Source organism: Schistocerca americana, chromosome 1 (genome assembly GCF_021461395.2).
Source record: "Schistocerca americana isolate TAMUIC-IGC-003095 chromosome 1, iqSchAmer2.1, whole genome shotgun sequence".
Classification (NCBI taxonomy): Eukaryota; Metazoa; Arthropoda; class Insecta; order Orthoptera; family Acrididae; genus Schistocerca; species Schistocerca americana.
In genome coordinates, this window is record NC_060119.1 from 1,199,156,578 (window position 1) to 1,199,176,591 (window position 20,014).

Genomic DNA, 20,014 nt, shown 5'->3' on the forward strand with positions numbered 1-20,014 from the left:
AAACAATAACCGGACACCACTGGTCTATTCTTACAACGCAAATCGTGACCAAAATAGACACCACCCGTACGACAACCGTTGGCAGAGTAGTAATAATTACAGGGAAAGATCACCTCTCCGCGGTAGTGACTATCACAGAGACAATCAGAGAAACAGACAATATGGGAACCAAAATAATTATTATCAAGGGAGACAGAATAACTTCAGACGCAACAGTTCAGCGCGCAGTTACGATTCAGGGAGAAATTCTCCACCACTTAACCGACAAGAAAGAAACTACAGGAACTACCGACATGACGACAGACGATGTGATCGTAACGACAGACCTGAATTGCATCAGAACTGGCGGGATTCAAACAGAGCAGGGTCCTCTCGAGGAGGTGAATTTGTAGAAGTTAGGTCTCCAAATCCCAATAACGACGCGCGCCAACAAAGAGACAATAGGCAATGACTCACACCGCTGGCAGCCACAAAACGTTCTTATGACACTAACGACGCAGCTGCCGTAGCTAGTAATTACGTAAAAATGGAAGACATTAGGGACATCTTACTCCAGGAACACGACGTAAAACATAACAACATTGCATATCCTGTGATTCACATTACTGTAAATGACGTAAAATTTACGGCAGTACTTGACTCTGGCAGTCCCATTTCAGTAATCAGTGAAACAGCCTTTAGCAAATGCAACAAATCGAACGATTGCCCCACACTTCCGTTACGTAAGATTAAATTACAAGGTGCAATCTTTGGAAAAAGTGTAGATGTACGCCAACAAACCAATTTAGAATGCTTTTGTCAAAGCCACAGCTTCTCTATGAACTTTCTCATTGTTCCATTATTGTCGACGGAAATTATATTGGGAGCAGACTTTTTGAATGAATACAAAGCAATCTTAAACTTTCACGATGCTGAAATAAGTTTAGAGAAAGAAGGTAAGTCAATAGCATTGAAATTTGAAGATTGGCTCTCAAACCATGACGAGGAAATTAATCGGCTTTACCTTCTGTTAGACAACAGTTCGGACTTTTCTACGGAACTAGACACTAACAATCACTCTGCAAGTACTGACAGGGATGATATCGACGGCGCATTTGACACTAATAAGTTAATTCAGAATAAAATTCAAACAATTGAGAATTGTAATGACACTGATAGGCAGGACCTTTTTGAGGTTTTAGAAGCACATTCCACAGTTTTTACTCACAAAACAGGAACAATCAAGGGATTTCAATACCAATTTCGTGTTCGTGAGCATACTAAATTTTGTGTTAGACCATACGTAATTCCGGCGCATTATAGGGACCGTGTTAGAACAGAAATACAATCTATGCTTGACGAGGGCATTATTGAGCCTGCAGTAAGCTCATACAACAATCCGTTACATGTTGTTGAGAAGAAAAATGGATCGATCAGGCTTGTCTTAGATTCGAGACAAATCAATACTATCATTATTCCTGAAACAGACAGGCCGCAGACGATGGAAGAACTTCTTCAAAATTTTAATGGTGTAAAGTGTTGTCTTCCATTGATCTCAGATCCAGCTTTTATCAGATCGAACTTCATCCAGAATGTAGAAAATACACAGCTTTCCTTTGTTTCGGCGTTTGTTATCAGTTTCGGAAACTTCCCTTTGGTTTGAACATTTCTTCAGCAGCATTCATTCGTGGGCTAAATTCGATATTACCTGAGTTCTTAAAACGTCACATCACCTTATATGTGGACGATATTCTGATAGCAGAAGCTTCATGGGAACAACATAATCGCATCCTCAACAGTTTGTTACGTATTTTTGCAGAATCTGGAATTACAGTTAACTTGGAAAAGTCTGAATTCGGCAGGACAAAGGTGAAGTTTTTGGGACATATTATTTCTTCTGAAGGGATTCAACCGGATCCTGAAAAGTTAGAAGCAATCAGAGCCATTCCAGTTCCATCCACAAAAAGACAAGTCCGCAGTTTTCTAGGTCTCGTAAATTTTTACCGTCGTTTTCTGAATATGCAAATTCTTGTTACACCAAAACTTTGTTCTCTCACTGGAAAAAATACTATTTGGAACTGGGACGAGCAAGCACAGTTGGAATTCAATTCTTTGAAAGAAGCGTTACTTCACGCGCCAATCTTAGCTCATCCAGATCTGTCACAAGATTTCTGCCTTAGCACGGATTCTTCTAAAGTCGGTCTTGGTGCCCATTTATTTCAAGAAACCATAGAAAATGGCACTACCATTCAGAAAACCATTGCTTTTGCTAGCCGAGTGCTAACAAAATCGGAAAAAAATTATTCCGTTACTGAATTAGAAGCTTTAGCTATCGTTTGGGCATTTAACAAATTCCGTTTCTTTCTTTCTGGTAAGCACGTAAAAGTATACAGTGATCATCGTGCATTACAATTTCTTATGTCTTCAAAATTAAATCATGACAGGTTAAAACGTTGGGCATTGTTTCTGCAAGAATTCCGCTTCACAATAGTCTACATTCCCGGCAAGGAGAACATTGTTGCGGACGCACTGTCACGTGCACCGGCTGGGCTTGAGAAAAGTACGACAGAAGGCAACCTCGAGAATAATTTCAGTATTCTTTACATTCAGAAAGTCGCCTTTGAAAACTTCATCACCACATCCCTAAAGGACATTGCTCATGAACAAGATAAAGATACGATTTGGAAAGACATCAAGAGCAAATGGCATGAAAAGACACACACACAGATTCGGCATTATTATCTGGTTAGAAACAACATACTGTTCAAACGCTGCACTGTTGATGACAAGCTATGGGTACTTTGCATTCCTGACGATTTTGTTAATAAGCTCATTTGGTACATTCATTTCAGCTACGCACATTTTGGTCCACGAAAATGTTATCATATTCTTCGAACGACTAGTTATTTTAACAATATGGAAAAGAGAATTCGAAGAGTCTTGTCTATTTGTAAACTTTGTCAAAAGGCGAAACCATCCACTGTCTCACATCGTGCTCCGTTGTTTCCTATCATTCCTTCTAAATTAAAAGAATTTGCTGCTGTTGATCTCTTGGGACCGCTTGTCAGAACATCTAATGGATTTTCGTACGTTCTAGTCGCTGTTGAACTTACTTCAAAATTTGTTTCTTTCACTCCGTTACGTAAAGCCACTGGACGGTCTGTATCCAACGCCTTTGTTAAAAATTTCTTACGTGAAGTTGGCCACGTTGCTAAAGTCATTTCAGATAACGGACCGCAATTTCGATCTGCTGTTTGGTCACGCATGCTTCGCAACCATAAAATCAAATCTGTTTTTATTTCATTGTACTCACCACATTGTAACCCCTCTGAACGGATTATGAAAGAAATCAATAAGCTTTGCAGACTTTATTGTCACAGAAAGCATCAGCATTGGGACAGATATTTACACTTATTTCAAAATGTGCTGAATGAAATGCCTCATGATTCCACTGCTTTACCACCTACTCTTGTACTAAAGAATGAAGAACCACCGAACAGAATCAGAGAGCTTGTACCTTTCCCAAATACACGTAAACTTCGACACAAAGACATAATTGATTTGGCTCTTAAAAATATAAAATCTGCAGCAGACAAAAGGAGAAAACTACACGGTAAAGCAAATGCAAAGAAACTGTATATTGGTCAGAAGGTTCTCATTAAAGCTCATTCATTGTCACATAAGAAGAAACACTTGAGTCACAAATTCTTTCTAGTTTACAATGGACCTTACAGAATCCGACGTATACCACATGATAATTGCGTTGAAGTTGAAACTCTGCGTACTAGGAAGAGTAAAGGTTTACAGCACATTTCACATGTAAAATCGTTTATTGAAAGATAATCTGCTTTTTAACTTAGTCTTTGTCATAAAATTTTTCGCTTCACATTACTAATATGCTTTGTCAGATTTAGAATCTGTTAACATGTAACAATGTTTGAAGTGAAATATCCAGTCTAGAACCTAGGGAAATTTTTAAACAGAAATTACGAATGCACTGTTATAGTGAACAGACGTCACAGCGTTATTGTGTGTGTACATTCTTGCTTATTAGTTGCACGATTATGGAACGACTATAAGGCTCACATACTTAGAACATTTACCAGTACTGCTAATGAGATTTTAATGCAACATTTTGGTTTATTTGAAAATACATTCTGAATTTAAAGTGTTTCTGAGAGATACCAGATGACACAGAGGTTAGTTTATGTGACAGCTACACGATTTTTATCACGACGCTACTAATGAGTGACAATTTACAATGTTGCTTTTGCGGTGTATCTGTTTTATATCTGCACAGTTTTCTGAATTCTTCTGGAGAGAAAAACATGTTTTAGTAGTAACTTTTGTGGTATAGCAACAATGAGACAGCCTTTTTCGTGGCACAACATTACGTTACTGTACAGTACTTTCTTCATCACGCCAATAAGCATAATAACTACGATATCTATACGCAAAGCATTTCACTTTTGTTTGTCATGAGGTAAGTACATTGGCTTCTGCAGAACTTAGCTTTCGGAGGACGATAACTACGACACTTCCACAGAGATTATGTTGCAACAAGACGCACATTTAGCGCTACAGGACACGCATTTGAGTGATTAATTTTGTACTTTAAAAATTTATTTTTTAAGATATTTGAAGTACAATGATACGAAGTTTTTCCATGATACATTTCATTCCATTGCTGTAATCTGTAACACCTGAGGGTATAATTACATTAATCCTCAGGGGGGTACACGCCTACTTTGTGTACCATGTGTTTGGCAAGCACAAGGAACCCTAGCTAATATGGTATTTGCTTATACAACTTTACACATCGGTACCATATTTCTCTAACACACAAATTACACAGCTATCTGATCATTTAACTGAGAGAGACAAACATTTATTTTACTACATCAGTGACACATGTTTACGCAATTACACAGTTGGATAACTTCACACTTATGAAACTGTATTTTGTCTGTACTTTGTAAACTGTTCATATTTTTTCGGAACCATTGTGATACTATGAGAGCTTTGAATGATGTATTTGGTATGAGATCATGATTTTTAAAGTACGTTTGAGGTAGATGACACTATTGAAATGAGCAGAGAATTTTCTTTAGGTTTTGAAATTATTGGAGGAAGCTACGACGATTTTGAGATTTGACTGAGGTGTTATGATGTTATTTTTACGACGACGATGTGTATTATGCTGCTGAGGTATGTTTATGATAAATAAGCTGATGCTATATGAGGAATCTGATTATGCTATGCAGTTATTATGATGAAATATTGAAGACGTGTTGATGAATATGAATATGTATATGTGTAATAAGGTAAGGAATAAGGAGTAGGGGTTAGGGACTCTGATTTATGAAAAGGTTGTTGGAAACCAAGAATCGTACTTTAAGAGTTACGAAATGTGTGTGTATATGCGTGAATGTATTACAATGCAGACGAAAATTTTTTGGACTCTGTTATATTTACAGGATTTTGTTTCTTCACATTTGCAACGCTAATTCTTGACCTGTGAAATATTTTTATGTGAGACTGTCACTGTAGCGGAAACTACTGTCGTAAACATTTCCGTAAGAAAGTTAAGTGGCCACCTGCACGTAATGCGTCGCGGGCACCCACCTGGGCGACAGCCGCCCGAAAAAAAGCCATTAGCCTTACAGCGGCACAGGTAAAAAAAAAAAAAAAAAACAAAAGGGGGGGCCATTATACTCGCTATTGACATTTCCTTGTCGAAAGCATACTGTGGAGCTCGTAATTTATGATATTTACTGAAATGCTTATAAACTGATGGGAAATATTCTTACATCTGCAAACCTGATTATGACAAGTGTCTTTCTATGAGAGTTGAGAGAATTTCTACTAACTTATGAAATGTCACATGACTACTGAATGATATTTTTATGCTTTGCTTTTCACAGTTGCTTATTTCATTTGATATCTGGTTTCCAGCTGTGTTGCAGCATTGCTTTTATAAAATGAAATGCATTTGCTAATGTGAACACCTTCTGTCAACAGCTCTATTAAATAATTATTTTATGATCCACATTCTTTAAAAAAGGAGCACTTGGAAAGGAAAGAACAACAAGAAGGAACTAGTAACAGTAACACATAATTTTCTTTTCAAGTACATGGTAATATTTTTTTTAGAATAAGTTGTTGTGGTGCACCACTTTAATTACTTGGACATTAAGATGTGATTATACATTTGCCTTATCTGCATTGTTATCTTTAGTGTACTATTTTTTCTGCTTGAGCTATGTCATGTTTGCCAGGCATAGTGCTACTGAACTTTAATTTGTGTTACTCTGCTAAGCCAGATTTATTTTTTTGTTTGCTGCATTGCCTCATATTAGTTGTAATGTTGAATTGCTTGGTAATTTAGATTTACTGTAGCTTGCTTTGCGATTTTCCATTTTTTTTATTGCTGTTTATATTAATTGTTTTATGTGCTGCTGCATTGCCTCGTTCCTTAGTTTAGTATCTGAGCTCAGTAGATTTAAGTTAGCTTAAGAGGGGGTAGACTATATAAGAACCTAACTATGGAGAATAGGGAAAGAATGCTTTGAAAGTTATATGAAAACGATTTGGCCCTAAATGAGTATTGCACAATGAGCCATATTTCTTTGAAAGAAATATGGTTAGAATACAGAAAACAGGTTTAGGTAGGATTTTCTTGGAAATAAATGTTGAGGTGAGAAATGTGTGAACATATAAATACAGAAAGCATGCTTAGATAGAATTTTTTTGGTGGAAACAAAGGATGAAATAAGAGGAAAGATATATGTAGTTTTGGGTTGGACTGCAGTACCAAATGTTACACTGAAAACGAACCCTGTCCTTTCCTATTGGTGTTATCCCATTACGTGTTTGTGTACCCTTGTGTATTTGTTTTCTTCCTGTCTCTGTGTAGTTTCATAGAATTTTTTCTTCTTTTAATATTAAGCTACATTCACTATGATGAGGAATACTGTTATCCTCGAATATAATTGGCATTAATAATATGTTATTTACTTTGTAAAGATGTTTAGACATTATTAATTCTGTTCTGTTTAATGCTCATGTGTGAAGTTGATGTTTCAAAGGTTATTGTGATCTTTTATGTATGTACTCATGTCATAATTCCACTGATGTATATGTTAGTTCGATTCTTTTGTAAAGCCTGTTTTTTACAAATGTTATCTGTATTGTTATGTTCTTTAATTATGTATTTTGTACCTTTGTTATTGTATTCTCATGTTATAATATTGTAATTGAGACCACTTCATCAAATTAAGTAACTTGTAAGTTACATTTCACTGCACACGTTTCTGTTGGTCATAGTATATGGACAATATGTGAGAAGTAGGGACTGTTAGTATTTGCACGTGTGTTAATAATTCAGCAAAGGACTGGATAACAGCATTGCTGGTTCTAAGGACAATTCCAAAAACTTTGTGAGTGCACAAGTGGTGGTTTATGGACTTGCTATATTCTCCGCAAGACTCTTTGATGGTGAATGTGCACCTGCACAGTCACAACAGATGGCTGTTGGTTATCTCTGCAAGGACTACAGTGGGTCTACATCTTTGATGATCCATCAATACCATTATTTCTACAAGGACTGCAGTGGGTCTGCACCTCTGGTGGCCCACCAATAGCGTAATCTCTACCAGGACTACAGTGGGTCTGCTCTGTGATGACCTACCTACCAATATTCTTCCAAACTTCGAATGACTCTGCTGTGGGTTTGCTCTGTTGTGGCCCATTACCTGTATGCATGTCAAGAGTCAGCACTGTCTTTCCTTTGGAAGGACAACACTACTTCTTCAAGACTGCATGGAAATCCACTACTTCTGTGTGCAATTTCTTTTACTAATGAGACTTTGTGAAAAAAACCCTGTAATTACTGTTATGATGAATGATCAGGACTATCTTTATGGACTGTGAGATAATTTTAGCTTTTGACCAACATTGTATCAATAAGTGTGTGCATTTGATTTCTTTGTTATTGTAATTATGAAAAATTTTATCAAAATCATTATTGGCCACTGCCCAAAAAAAAATTTCTAAAATTTTTTTGTGGGGAGCATGGGGGCTATGTAAGTAGGCTGTTTATGTTTTCTCTATGTAAGTAGGCTGTTTATGTTTTCTTATTGGCAACGTTACGTAGCGCTCAATATGAAAATCACTGGCTGTGCTGTGTGCAGTCTGTGGCTGCTTTGCATTGTTGTAATACTCGCCATTGTAGTGTTAGGCAGCTGGCTGTGAACAACGCGTAGCGTTGCGCAGTTGGAGGTGAGCCGCCAGCAGTGGTGGATGTGGGGAGAGAGATGGCGGAGTTTTGAAATTTGTCATGAACTGCTATATTTATATATGATGCTATCAAGGTAAATACATTGTTTGTTCTCTATTAATATCTTTCATTTGCTAACTATCCCTATCAGTAGTTAGTGCCTTCCATAGTTTGAATCTTTTATTTAGCTGGCAGTAGTGGCGCTTGCTGTATTGCAGTAGCTTGAGCAGCGAAGATTTTTGTGAGGTAGGTGATTTGTGAAAGGTATAGTTTAATTTAATGTTAGTCAGGGCCATTCTTTTGTAGGGAATTTTGAAAGTCAGATTGCGTTGCGCTAACAAAATATTGTGTGTCAGTTTAAGCACAGTCCTGTAAAATTGTTCAAAGGGGACGTTTCACTACTGCAGTGGATGATCGCTACCTACGGATTATGGCTGAGAGGAACTCTGACAGTGACGCCACCATGTAGAATAATGCTTTTTGTGCAGGCACAGCACGTCATGTTACGACTCCAACTGTGCGCAATAGGCTGCATGATGCACAACTTCACTCCCGACGTCCATGGCGAGGTCCATCCTTGCAACCATGACACTATATAGCGCGGTGCAGATGGGCCCAACAACATACAGAATTGACCGCTCGGGGTTGGCTTCACGTTCTCTTCACCAACCAGACAATCGTCGTAGACGTGTTTGGAGGCACCCCGGTCAGGCTGACGCCTTAGACACACTGTCCAACGAGTGCAGTAAGGTGGAGGTTCCCTGCTGTTTCGGTGTGGCATTATGAGGGGCCGGCGTACGCCGTTGCTTGTCATGCAAGGCGCCGTAATGGCTGCACGATACATGAATGACATCCTCCGACCGATAGTGCAACCGTACCGGCAGCATACCGGCAAGGCATTCGTCTTCATGGACGACAATTCGCGCCGCCATCGTGCGTATCTTCTGAATGACTTCCTTCTGGATGACAACATCACTCGACTAGAGTGACCAGCATGTTCTCCAGACATGAACCCTACTGAAAATGCCTGGGAAGGTAGAAGACGAGGTACTGGCGGAAGTAAAGCTGTGAGGACGGGGCGTGAGTCGTGCTTGGGTAGCTCAGTTTGTAAAGCACTTGCCCGGAAGGCAAAAGTCCCGAGTTCGAGTCTCATTCCAGCACACAGTTTTAATCTGCCAGGAAGTTTCATATCAGCGCACACTCCGCTGTAGAGTGAAAATTTCATTCTATGCCTGGGATAGACTGAAAAGGGCTGTTTATGGACGACGTGATCTACTAACCACTGTAAGGGATCTATGTCGAATCGCCGTTGAGGAGTGAAAGAATCTGGACCAATAGTGCCTTGATGAACATGTGAATAGCATGCCACGACGAATACAGGCACGCATCAATGCAAGAGTTAATGCTACAGGGTATTAGAGGTACCGGTGTGTACAGCAATCTGGACCATCACCTCTCTCTGTATAGTGGTAAAACATGCAATATGTGGTTTTCATGAGCAATAAAAAGAGCAGGAATGATGTTTATCTCGATCTCTATTCCAATTTTCTATACAGGTTCCGAAACGCTTGGAACCGACGTGATGGGAAACATTTTTGATTTGTATAGGATGATCGGCTAAGTGGCGTTACTTGCGAAACAGACTGTCTGTACAGCAATGCGCGAGTAAGAGATTGGTAAAAATGCGCGAGAAACGTGCAAACGAAATGAGATTAGACTGTGTTAGACTGAGTCTAAAGCAATCACAAAAATACCCGAAAACAAAATAGTGAAGCAAAATAATAGGTAGTTCAGAAACCAAAGTAAGTTATTATTATCATTTACAATGACTCTGTTAAAGAATTGACAGACTTAATTGTCCTAAAGTAAATGATTGCTATAAATACGTAACAAGTTGGGAAGTGCCCATCGGCGATAACAGAATATTATCAAACAAACTTCGTATTTAATTGCATGTCGTCGATGAGTAACTGTTAGGACGTAATTTTAAATACGGTGTACGAATGATCCCTGTTCACGGCGCTGGAGTACCTGCAACTGTTCTACACTGACTGCTATATCACCATCCGAGCAGTTTTCAGCCTGGATGAGGACAAGAATTCGATTCCCCATGTAAGACACAGTTCCGTCCAGTCTCGATTTCTGTAACCGTTAGCCACAGACCTGGCGGGTCAGCACACTTGCGCATTCAAGCTGCAACTAGAAGAGCGGATAAGGAGATAAAAAATAAAAAATAAAATTATGAAAGCAAAAAAGAAATTATAATATACTATGCTGTATGATATCATTGGCATGTTGACTAAGTCGACTGCTGCGTCTTTGGAGCAGATACCTCCTCGTGATGTTCTCGGTTATCGGACTCTTCGGTAACCATGTCTCAAGTTCTTGGTGTTTGTGAAACATCGTCCTGAGATTTGTTTTTATATTTAATATGTACTGTAATAATCTACGGAATAATGAAGCTTATTACTGAAGTACTTAACGTACCTATGAAATACTTAAAGATTAAAATGCTTATGTTCAAACTAGATTAGTACTGTAATATTTAACGTACCATTGAAATATTTGAAGATCAAGATGTTTTAGCCCACTCTGGTTTAGTTTTGAAATACTTAATAAATGAATTATTAGTTTAATAATGGAATACGTGAGAGTACTCTAGTTACCATACATCTACGAACAACTTGAAAATAATTAAGTGCATATCTCTATATGCTCAAAAAATGATAATTTGAGAACGTTTAAGAACAACGTGTCTAAAACCATTTAGTAATAAGAATGAGATGTATAAGACCACCTTCAATAAATAATGACTACAACCTATCAAAAATTTATCGAGAGCTTGAATATCACTTATGTTTAAACACTTAAGCAAAACATTGGTTAACTTATGGACAGTGATTAGTAAAGTATTATATATGCTGCCCACAGCCTGGAGGGCTTTGCAACCACTCATTTTGTCGATAAGAAATTGTAATTTATAAATCTATTTATTACACACAGAAAAATTAATTTGATTGTGCATGAGACCAAGACTAATATTAAAGATCATTAGAATCACTAAGAGCCTGTAGGTCAAGGAATATGTAGCTGTAACGAGTACACTGTTCTCTTTCCGTATACAGGGTGGTCCATTGATCATGACCGGGCCAAATATCTCACGAAATAAGTGACAAACGATAAAACTACAAAGAACGAAACTGTCTAGCTTGAAGGGGGAAACCAGATGGCGCTGTAGTTTGCCCACTAGATGGCGCTGCCATAGGTCAAACGGATATCAACTGCATTTTTTTTAAATAGGTACCCCCATTTTCATTACATACTCGTGTAGTACGTAAAGATATGTGAATGTTTTAGTTGGACTACTTTTTTCGCTTTGTCTTAGATGGCGCTTTAATAGTCATAAATGGCTCACAATTTTAGACGAACAGTTGGTAACGGGTAGGTTTTTTAAATTAAAATACAGAACGTAGGTACGTTTGAACATTTTATTTCGGGTGTTCCAATGTGACACATGTACCTTTGTGAACTTACTGTTTCTGAGAACGAATGCTGCTACAGCGTGATTACCTGTAAATACCAGATTAATGCAATAAATTCTCAAAATGATGTCCATCAAGCTCAATGCATTTGGCAATACGTGTAACGCCTTTCCTTTCAACAGCGAGTAGTTCGCCTTCCGCAATGTTCGCACATGCATTGAAAATGCGCTGACGTATTGTGTCAGGCGTTGTCGGTGGATCACGATAGCAAACATTCTTCAACTTTTCGAACACAAACAAATACGATGACGTCAGACGCGGTGACGTGCGGGCCATGCTGTGGTGCTTCGACGACCAATCCACCCGTCCTGAAATATGTTATTCGATACCGCATCGAAAGCACCGGAGCTATGTGCCGGACATCCATCATGTTGGAAGTATATCACCATTCTGTCATGCAGCGAATCATCTTGTAGTAACATCGGTAGAACATTAGGTAGGAAATCAGCATACATTACACCATTAGATTGCCATCGATAAAATAGGGTCCAATTATCCTTCCTCCCATAATGCCGCACCATACATTAACCCGCCAAGGTTGCTGATGTTCCACTTGTCGTAGCCATCGTGGATTTTCCGTTGCCCAGTAGTGCATATCATGCCGGTTTACGTTACCGCTGTTGGTGAATGACGCTTCGTCACTAAATAGAACGCGTGCAAAAAATCTGTCACCGCCCTGTAAATTCATTTGTGCCCAATGGCAGAACTGTACACGAGGTTCAATGTCGTCACTATGCAATTCCTGGTGCATAGAAATATGGTACGGGTGCAGCATTCTCAACACCGACGTTTTTGAGATTCCCGATTCTCGCGCAATTTGTGTGCTACTGATGTGCGGATTAGCCGCGACAGCAGCTAAAACACCTACTTGGGCATCATCATTTGTTGCATGTCGTGGTTGACGTTTCACATGTGGCTGAACACTTCCTGTTTCCTTAAATAACGTAACTATCAGGCGAACGGTCTGGACACTTGGATGATGTCGTCCAGGATACCGAACAGCATACAAAGCAAACGCCCGTTGGGCATTTTGATCACAATAGCCATACATCAACACGATATCGACGTTTTCCGAAATTGGTAAACGGTCCATTTTAACATGGGTAATGTATCACGAACCAAATACCGTCCGCACTGGCGGAATGTACGTGATACCACGTACTTACATGTTTGTTACTATTACAGCGCCACCTATCACAAAGCGAAAAAAGTGGTCCAACTAAAAAAATTCATATTTCTTTACGTACTAGACGAATATGTAATAAAAAATGGGGGTTCCTATTTTAATAAAATGAAGTTCATATCCGTTTGACCTATGGCAGCGCCATCTAGCGGGCCAACCACAGCGCCATCTGCTTTCCCCTTTCAAGCTAGACGAGTTTCGTTCTTTGTAGTTTTTTCGTTTGATGCTTATTTCGTGAGATATTTGTCCCGGTCACTATCAATGGACCACCCTGTATATATTAATGTATGATATGGTTTCGTTTACTGTTACTGATGCTGCTACTATTACAGTAACTGCTGTTCTTTCTTCTGAAATGCCTTTGAATTCAGTCTGATGTATGCGCTACGAGGGAAAAATTTACTGGCGTGAAGATAAAATTATTTTCTTTAAAGCAGTTCACGAGATACCTTAAAGTGACCAATTAAGTGAAAGTGATTTCAAATTTAGTTGGGGTTAATTGCTTCTACTCACAATAACATATGTCTAGATCTCATTCTGGAGCGCTACTGGGCTTCACATAAATAAATTTTAATTGAAGGCTTAGAAATTTTGTACTGGACCAGCAGTCAACAGATATTTAATTCAAATCAGCTGCGTTTCCATATAAAGGATGAAAGTTTTAGCGTTTTATACGTTGTACAGCTTCATACCGTAGAACTGTTTTTGCTTAAATTCAATATCAAAACAAGTCACGAAGACAACGGAGTTATGTGTTCCCTCCTTACAACATTAAAGAAAGATGATGTTATCGAAAATTGTACATAATTGTATTGCTCTCCTGTGCATACAACGGAAATGCAGCGTCCCTGAGATACACAATTGAAAAATAAAAGTCTGTGTAACAACTTAGAACTCATGCGAGCCGCCACATTCGATTCTTTATTGGCTGACGAAGCAAGCGTCTGTTCACTGTACCGAAGCTAATAGCGCATGCTTATTGAATTAATTGTCTTATTCGCTTTATCCTTGTTTCTCGACCTAATATACTGTTACACTACCATGTGTCGTACAAGCAGGTGTTTGATCTTTTATGATTGACCGACCCAAACTCCACGCATCAATGAAATAATAAATTACAGTATCAGTGCCATTAATCATTCTTTACCTCGCTTTTAGAGCTTTAACCCACACTTCTTTTCGCACTTTTCCCACCCTTCCTGCCTGCAGTGTGTGGCACCTGATGGTGGAGCAACAAGGTTTCGAAACTAGTCGTGCAGGAAAACGATACATGATATACCACTTCAGCGGATTTTCTATTCAGTGAACATTATTATCAGTTGTGAAAGATTTCAAAATCAGCTTTTATGCGTAACATCTTACCATACTAATGAAAAAAAAGTCACCTAATTTTTGTCACTGGGATTGCTATTCTGAGCCATCAAAAACCATTTACTTTAAAATGAAGCACTGAGCTCTCGTTTCTGTTTCGTTAGTCAATAAGATGACGCAGAGATATTGATCAGTGTTTTGCTGTTTAACCTAGGTTAGATAATATCGCAAATATCTTTAACGATCAAAAAGGTTCGTCGATGGAATCCGTGCTTCCTCGGACCCTTAAGTTTTCGTTTATTTTCTTTCTGTTTCACAATTTCGGCCTTAGCCGAGATTCTAGTACCATGCTAAAAGTGTTTTTATGAAAACTGTTACATATTTAGCAAACACTTTTTTCATTCAAAGTTAAAAGCCATGACTAAACAGGATATGAGTGTTTAATCGTGATTGTGTTACTCAAAAATCGTTTATTAAACTTGATGTCTTCCTCATCTTCAATAGCTTGACTTCGCTGCACAGATAATACAGTTCCTGATTGGAAAATGGTTCGATGACTTTTTTAGCCTGTGTACACAGTTGCTACAATTTGTTTAAAAATTATACCACGCTTTCAGAAACTGTTAATTTGTATTTTCAAACTATTTTACAGTTTCGGGTGCCTGAAGATGAAGTAAGGCTGAAATTGTGCAGTGGTACGAAAATGAAGTAAAAATAACTTTACAGGCAGTGTTGAATCACTTGCAAGACTCTTAATAACTGTAGACCCATAATCAATGAAACTCATAAAACGAAAAGGTCTTTAAGAGGTCACAGTGAATTGGTTATTGGTAGCTGTTCAGAAATTTAGCTGTGAACTACAAGGAGTTGTCAAGCTGCTATGAACTGAAGGTACAGCACTACAGCGGGTAAATATTATTAGGCAATACGCACACCTTTGAGGGGAGAGTATAGCTCGGGGATGAAGCCTCTGGTGGTGGTTCTAGATACCCTCCGACGGCCTACATTTCACGCGGGCGCACGAACACTTTGCATAACGGTGGCGCCAGCGTATATTAAGTTGCCTACCCGCAGCACCGGGCCTTATAAATGCGGACGCTGGCGCTCATAATAAACGTTCAGCGAAATTAACAACAGTAAATAAAGTTGCGCCAGCAATATCGGATGCCCCGAAGCGCTGTCTGGAACACGGCTCCGCACTCTCGCGGAATAAGTCCGCAATCCGTTATCGTGGTTACGAGCCTGGTTTAAGAAAATGCAGCTACGGGGCCTGTTTCACACTTTTTTTCTGGATGAAGAGATTCGCAAATCCTGATTCCTTATTCTCAGATTACATTCTATGGACGAGACTATAGAATTACACTTCAGTGCTTCCGCGTTTCGTGTCTTTCCCGAGTCAGAATAAGGAAGAGTAGACCTTGGAAAATAATTTTAGGGTGAAAATATCAACACATTGTTGTGTCAAAAGCTGAAGACTAATGTATATTCTGATGGTTTTTATCGTCAAGCTAAAGAAGTTTTCTAATTTACATCTGAAAAAAAAGCTATTTATTATAATAACTGCTGCATCCTCCTGAAATCCCATTGGCATTATTTGTTACTAGACGATCGTCATATCCTCCAGCGCTTGGAATTTTGTTTACACCACGCCTTTTGCTCTGACGTATGTCATCTACAAGAAGCTTGTACGACATTGCCAGTTCACCGCCTTTCCACAGACCTCAGGGAAAACGTATGTAGATCCTAGTGAACTGGGCAGTTATTTCAATCAGATCAAAGGGCACATGTGTTCCTACTTTTCATCATATTTTCTTCCTCTTGAAGGCGGTTATTTGTCTTACACATGGTCGACGTTTCTGAAGAGTTTCTTCTACTTTTTTCAGTTTCATGAGTCATCCTCTACCAGTTGTGTGTTCCCTCTGGTCCTCTCGAATGCAGCCCAATCATCCATTTATAGGCCTTCCTCTTTCCCTGGAGCCTTCCAATGCCATTTCCTTCACTCTCCTTCAAACATGAGTTTAGTCTCTTCTCATGATATGTGAAACCACTGGAGACTTCTCTCCTAAACTTTGCTGGACAGCTCAACAAACGTCACGGTATCTAAAATTTCCTCACGTTGAATCAGCTCCATTATAGTGTCTCAACACATTCCTCTCAACGACACTGGACTCGTATTCGGGAGGACCACGGTTCAATCCAGCGTTCGGCCATCCTGTTTTAGGTTTTCCGTGATTTCCCTAAATCGCTCCAGGCAAATTCCGGGATGGTTCCTTAGAAAGGGCACGGCCGACTTCCTTCACCGTCCTTCCTTAGTCCGATGAGACCGATGGCCTCCCTGTTTGGCCTCTTCCCCCAAACAATCCAATCCAATTCAATCCTCTCAACGATACCATCTCAGCTACATCCAGTCTGCTCCACTGCTTGTTAGTTGTTGCCCATGTCTCTGTTCCATACAATGACGCTAGCCCTAAGGACGCCTTGTATGGTATTCTTTGAATTTGAGGTTGATGATGATGATGATGATGTCTGGTTTGTGGGGCGTTCACTTGCGCGGTCAATAGCGCCCGTACAGAGCCCCACTTATTACACAGTCCAATTTTCCTACACAGTCCAGTCTGGAAACTCTCAGGAATGATGGTGATTAGGAGGAGGACAACACGGATACTTCTACATCTACATCTACATACATACTCCGCAAGGCACCATACGATGCGTGGCGGAGGGTACCTCGTAACACAACTAGCATCTTCTCTCCCTGTTCCACTCCCAAACAGAACGAGGGAGAAATGACTGCTTATGTTCCTGTACGAGCCCTAATCTCTCTTATCTTATCTTTGTGGTCTTTCCGCGAAATGTAAGTTGGCGGCAGTAAAATTGTACAGCAGTCAGCCTCAAATGCTGGTTCTCTACATTTCCTCTGTAGCGATTCACGAAAAGAACTCCTCATTTCCTCTAGAGAATCCCACCAGAGTTCCTGAAGCATTTCCGTAACACTTGCGTGATGATAAAACCTACCAGTAACAAACCTAGCAGCCCGCCTTTGAATTGCTTCTATGTCCTCCCTCAATCCGACCTGATAGGGATCCCAAACGCTCGAGCAGTACTCAAGAATAGGTCATGTTAGTGTTTTATAAGGGGTCTCCTTTGCAGATGAACAACATCTTCCCAAAATTCTACCAATGAACCGAAGACGACAATCCGCCTTCCCCACAACTGCCATTATATGCTTGTCCCACTTCATATCGCTCTGCAATGTTATGCCCAAATATTTAATCGACGTGACTGTGTCAAGCGCTACACTACTAATGGAGTATTCAAACATTACAGGATTCTTTTTCCTATTCATCTGCATTAATTTACATTTATCTATATTTACAGTCCGCGGGCAGACAAAGTCCCCAACCCGGCTGGGAAACGAACCCGGGACCCCGTGATCCAGAGGCAGCAACGCTAGCCACTAGACCACGAGCTACGGGCTCTTGTCACAGGAAATTCAGACAATCTTTTCCAATTTCTCCATGGACAGTCCACTGCGTTATCCATCCCAGAATGCAGATTCCCATTACTCACCACAACTGATCGGAGCTGCTGGAAGCGATCTACTCTCTCCACACACTGTATGTATGTGCCACTTTCCTCAGTTTTCCTTTCGATCGTTTTAAGTGCTCTGTTCTCCCGTGCCCACATCCAGTCTTTCAGGTTACACTGCACACCATATTTGCAGACGCTGCGCCGGCCGCGGTGGTCTCGCGGTTCTAGGCGCGCAACCCGGAACCGTGCGACTGCTACGGTCGCAGGTTCGAATCCTGCCTCGGGCTTGGATGTGTGTGATGTCCTTAGGTTAGTTAGGTTTAAGTGTTTCTAAGTTCTAGGGGACTGATGACCACAGCAGTTGAGTCCCCTAGTGCTCAGAGCCATTTTTGCAGACGCTGCACCGAGCAATACCATCTGCAAACAACGTACACGGTGGGGTTTATCTCGAATTCCTTCCGATAGGTCGTCCACAACAACTGTCAACATGTTGGGAATAAGTGCCGTTCCCTGATGCGCAGCCTCGTTCTTACATTTTCGTACATAACTTTTACTTCAACGGCATAACTTTTACTTCTACGGCATTATTTACTTCCTCTCAGCTCTCCATATTTCTTGCCGTTGCACTCTATCATACTCTTTCTCTGGATGTGTAAAGGTATGTAATTCCTAATACTTCTCTCGATGTTTTTCCGCGTGATGGCATAGTGCAGAGAAAACATCTGTTATTCCTTCTCCTAGCACAAATCAGAACTGCTGCGATCGTACTGATGTTTCCTCTCTGAACCGTTTTTCTACACAATATCCTACGACCACTTCAAACGCAATGTTAAATGTCTCCAAGTCCCAATTGGTAAAAATCTATCTCAACATTATTAACACGAAACTTCCTAATAGAGTTAAACAGTATTCTAATCAGGTATCCGGATCTGGAACTCCGCCGATCAATTACCAACCGAGTTACCCACCAGCTGCTTAACAATCGACCATCGCAGTTTCACTTCAGCCATGACCTCATTCATACTTTCTAAACCTCTGGCCAATATATTTCGCTACATTAGCAATCCCTAAAACCTGTTCCTTACTGAAAATGTATCTCTCTGAATTAGCATTTCTGTAAGTTTCGTCCTTTCAATTAATATTTGAACGTTGTATTTTATAATGTAATGAATTATACTGATTTGGCTGATCTCTTTTTGGGCAATAGGATCCCTCCCCATGCTTGTTAGGCCACCCATATTGTCTAGCTCCAGCGGACAAGTCAAATTCAGTGAAGCTTTCACAATTTCAAGTAAAATATTTAGTCACAAAATAGTTTTATGATTTGATCGTCATTGTTTGCAAGTAGTGGTACAGGGTACTCCCTCCCACGCCTTGCGGAGTATCTATGTAGATGTAGATGTACATATACAAAAGCAGAAGCACTGGTTTATATTCAATACTTCCTTTTGCGACGATTTCTGAATTTTGTCCGTAGAAATAGGATAACTGCAGATAAAATTTACAGGCACTGTTACGGATTGTTCTGATTAACTTCTTGAAACCAAAGAACCCAAAAGCTAAGAATAGTGTTGCTTATGTGTGTACTTGACAGTGTATAAATTACAGTTACATGGTTACAAGAATAGTATTGTAGTCCAATTGTGTTGCTTGATCCACGGTTTTCATCACTACTTTATCTACTGTATGTAGTAAGCACATCCACATCACTCGTTTTGCATCATCAGCTCGTCTGAGTTCAATTACGATTACGGCATTCTACTGACCAAAGGTTCCATTTGTAGTTACGCTAATACACTAGAATACCTGAGGGAAATTTCCATTTCAGAATTTGGTTTCAAGACAGGTGAGTGGATATTATTTCTAACCACCAGACTGTGCCCCAGTTTCCTTTGCTAAATCAGCTGCGGCCCCATATGTTGCCATGGCTGTTTCTCGTGCGCTGCAGAAGTTTCACTGGGCAGCCCTAACACATCCTCCGTACATTACCGACCTCTTCCCATGCGATATCCATAATTTTGGAGCCTTTCGGTGAGGACATTGGCCGTGTTGTCACACAATGACATAAATGTGTTAACTGTTACAGCGATTATTTTTCAAATCATAAATAGTTTATTTACTCTTTCGGGTTCTGTACCTCAGTCGGTATGAACGGAATCCTCATGTGATCACTTTCTTGTCCGTCTGTCT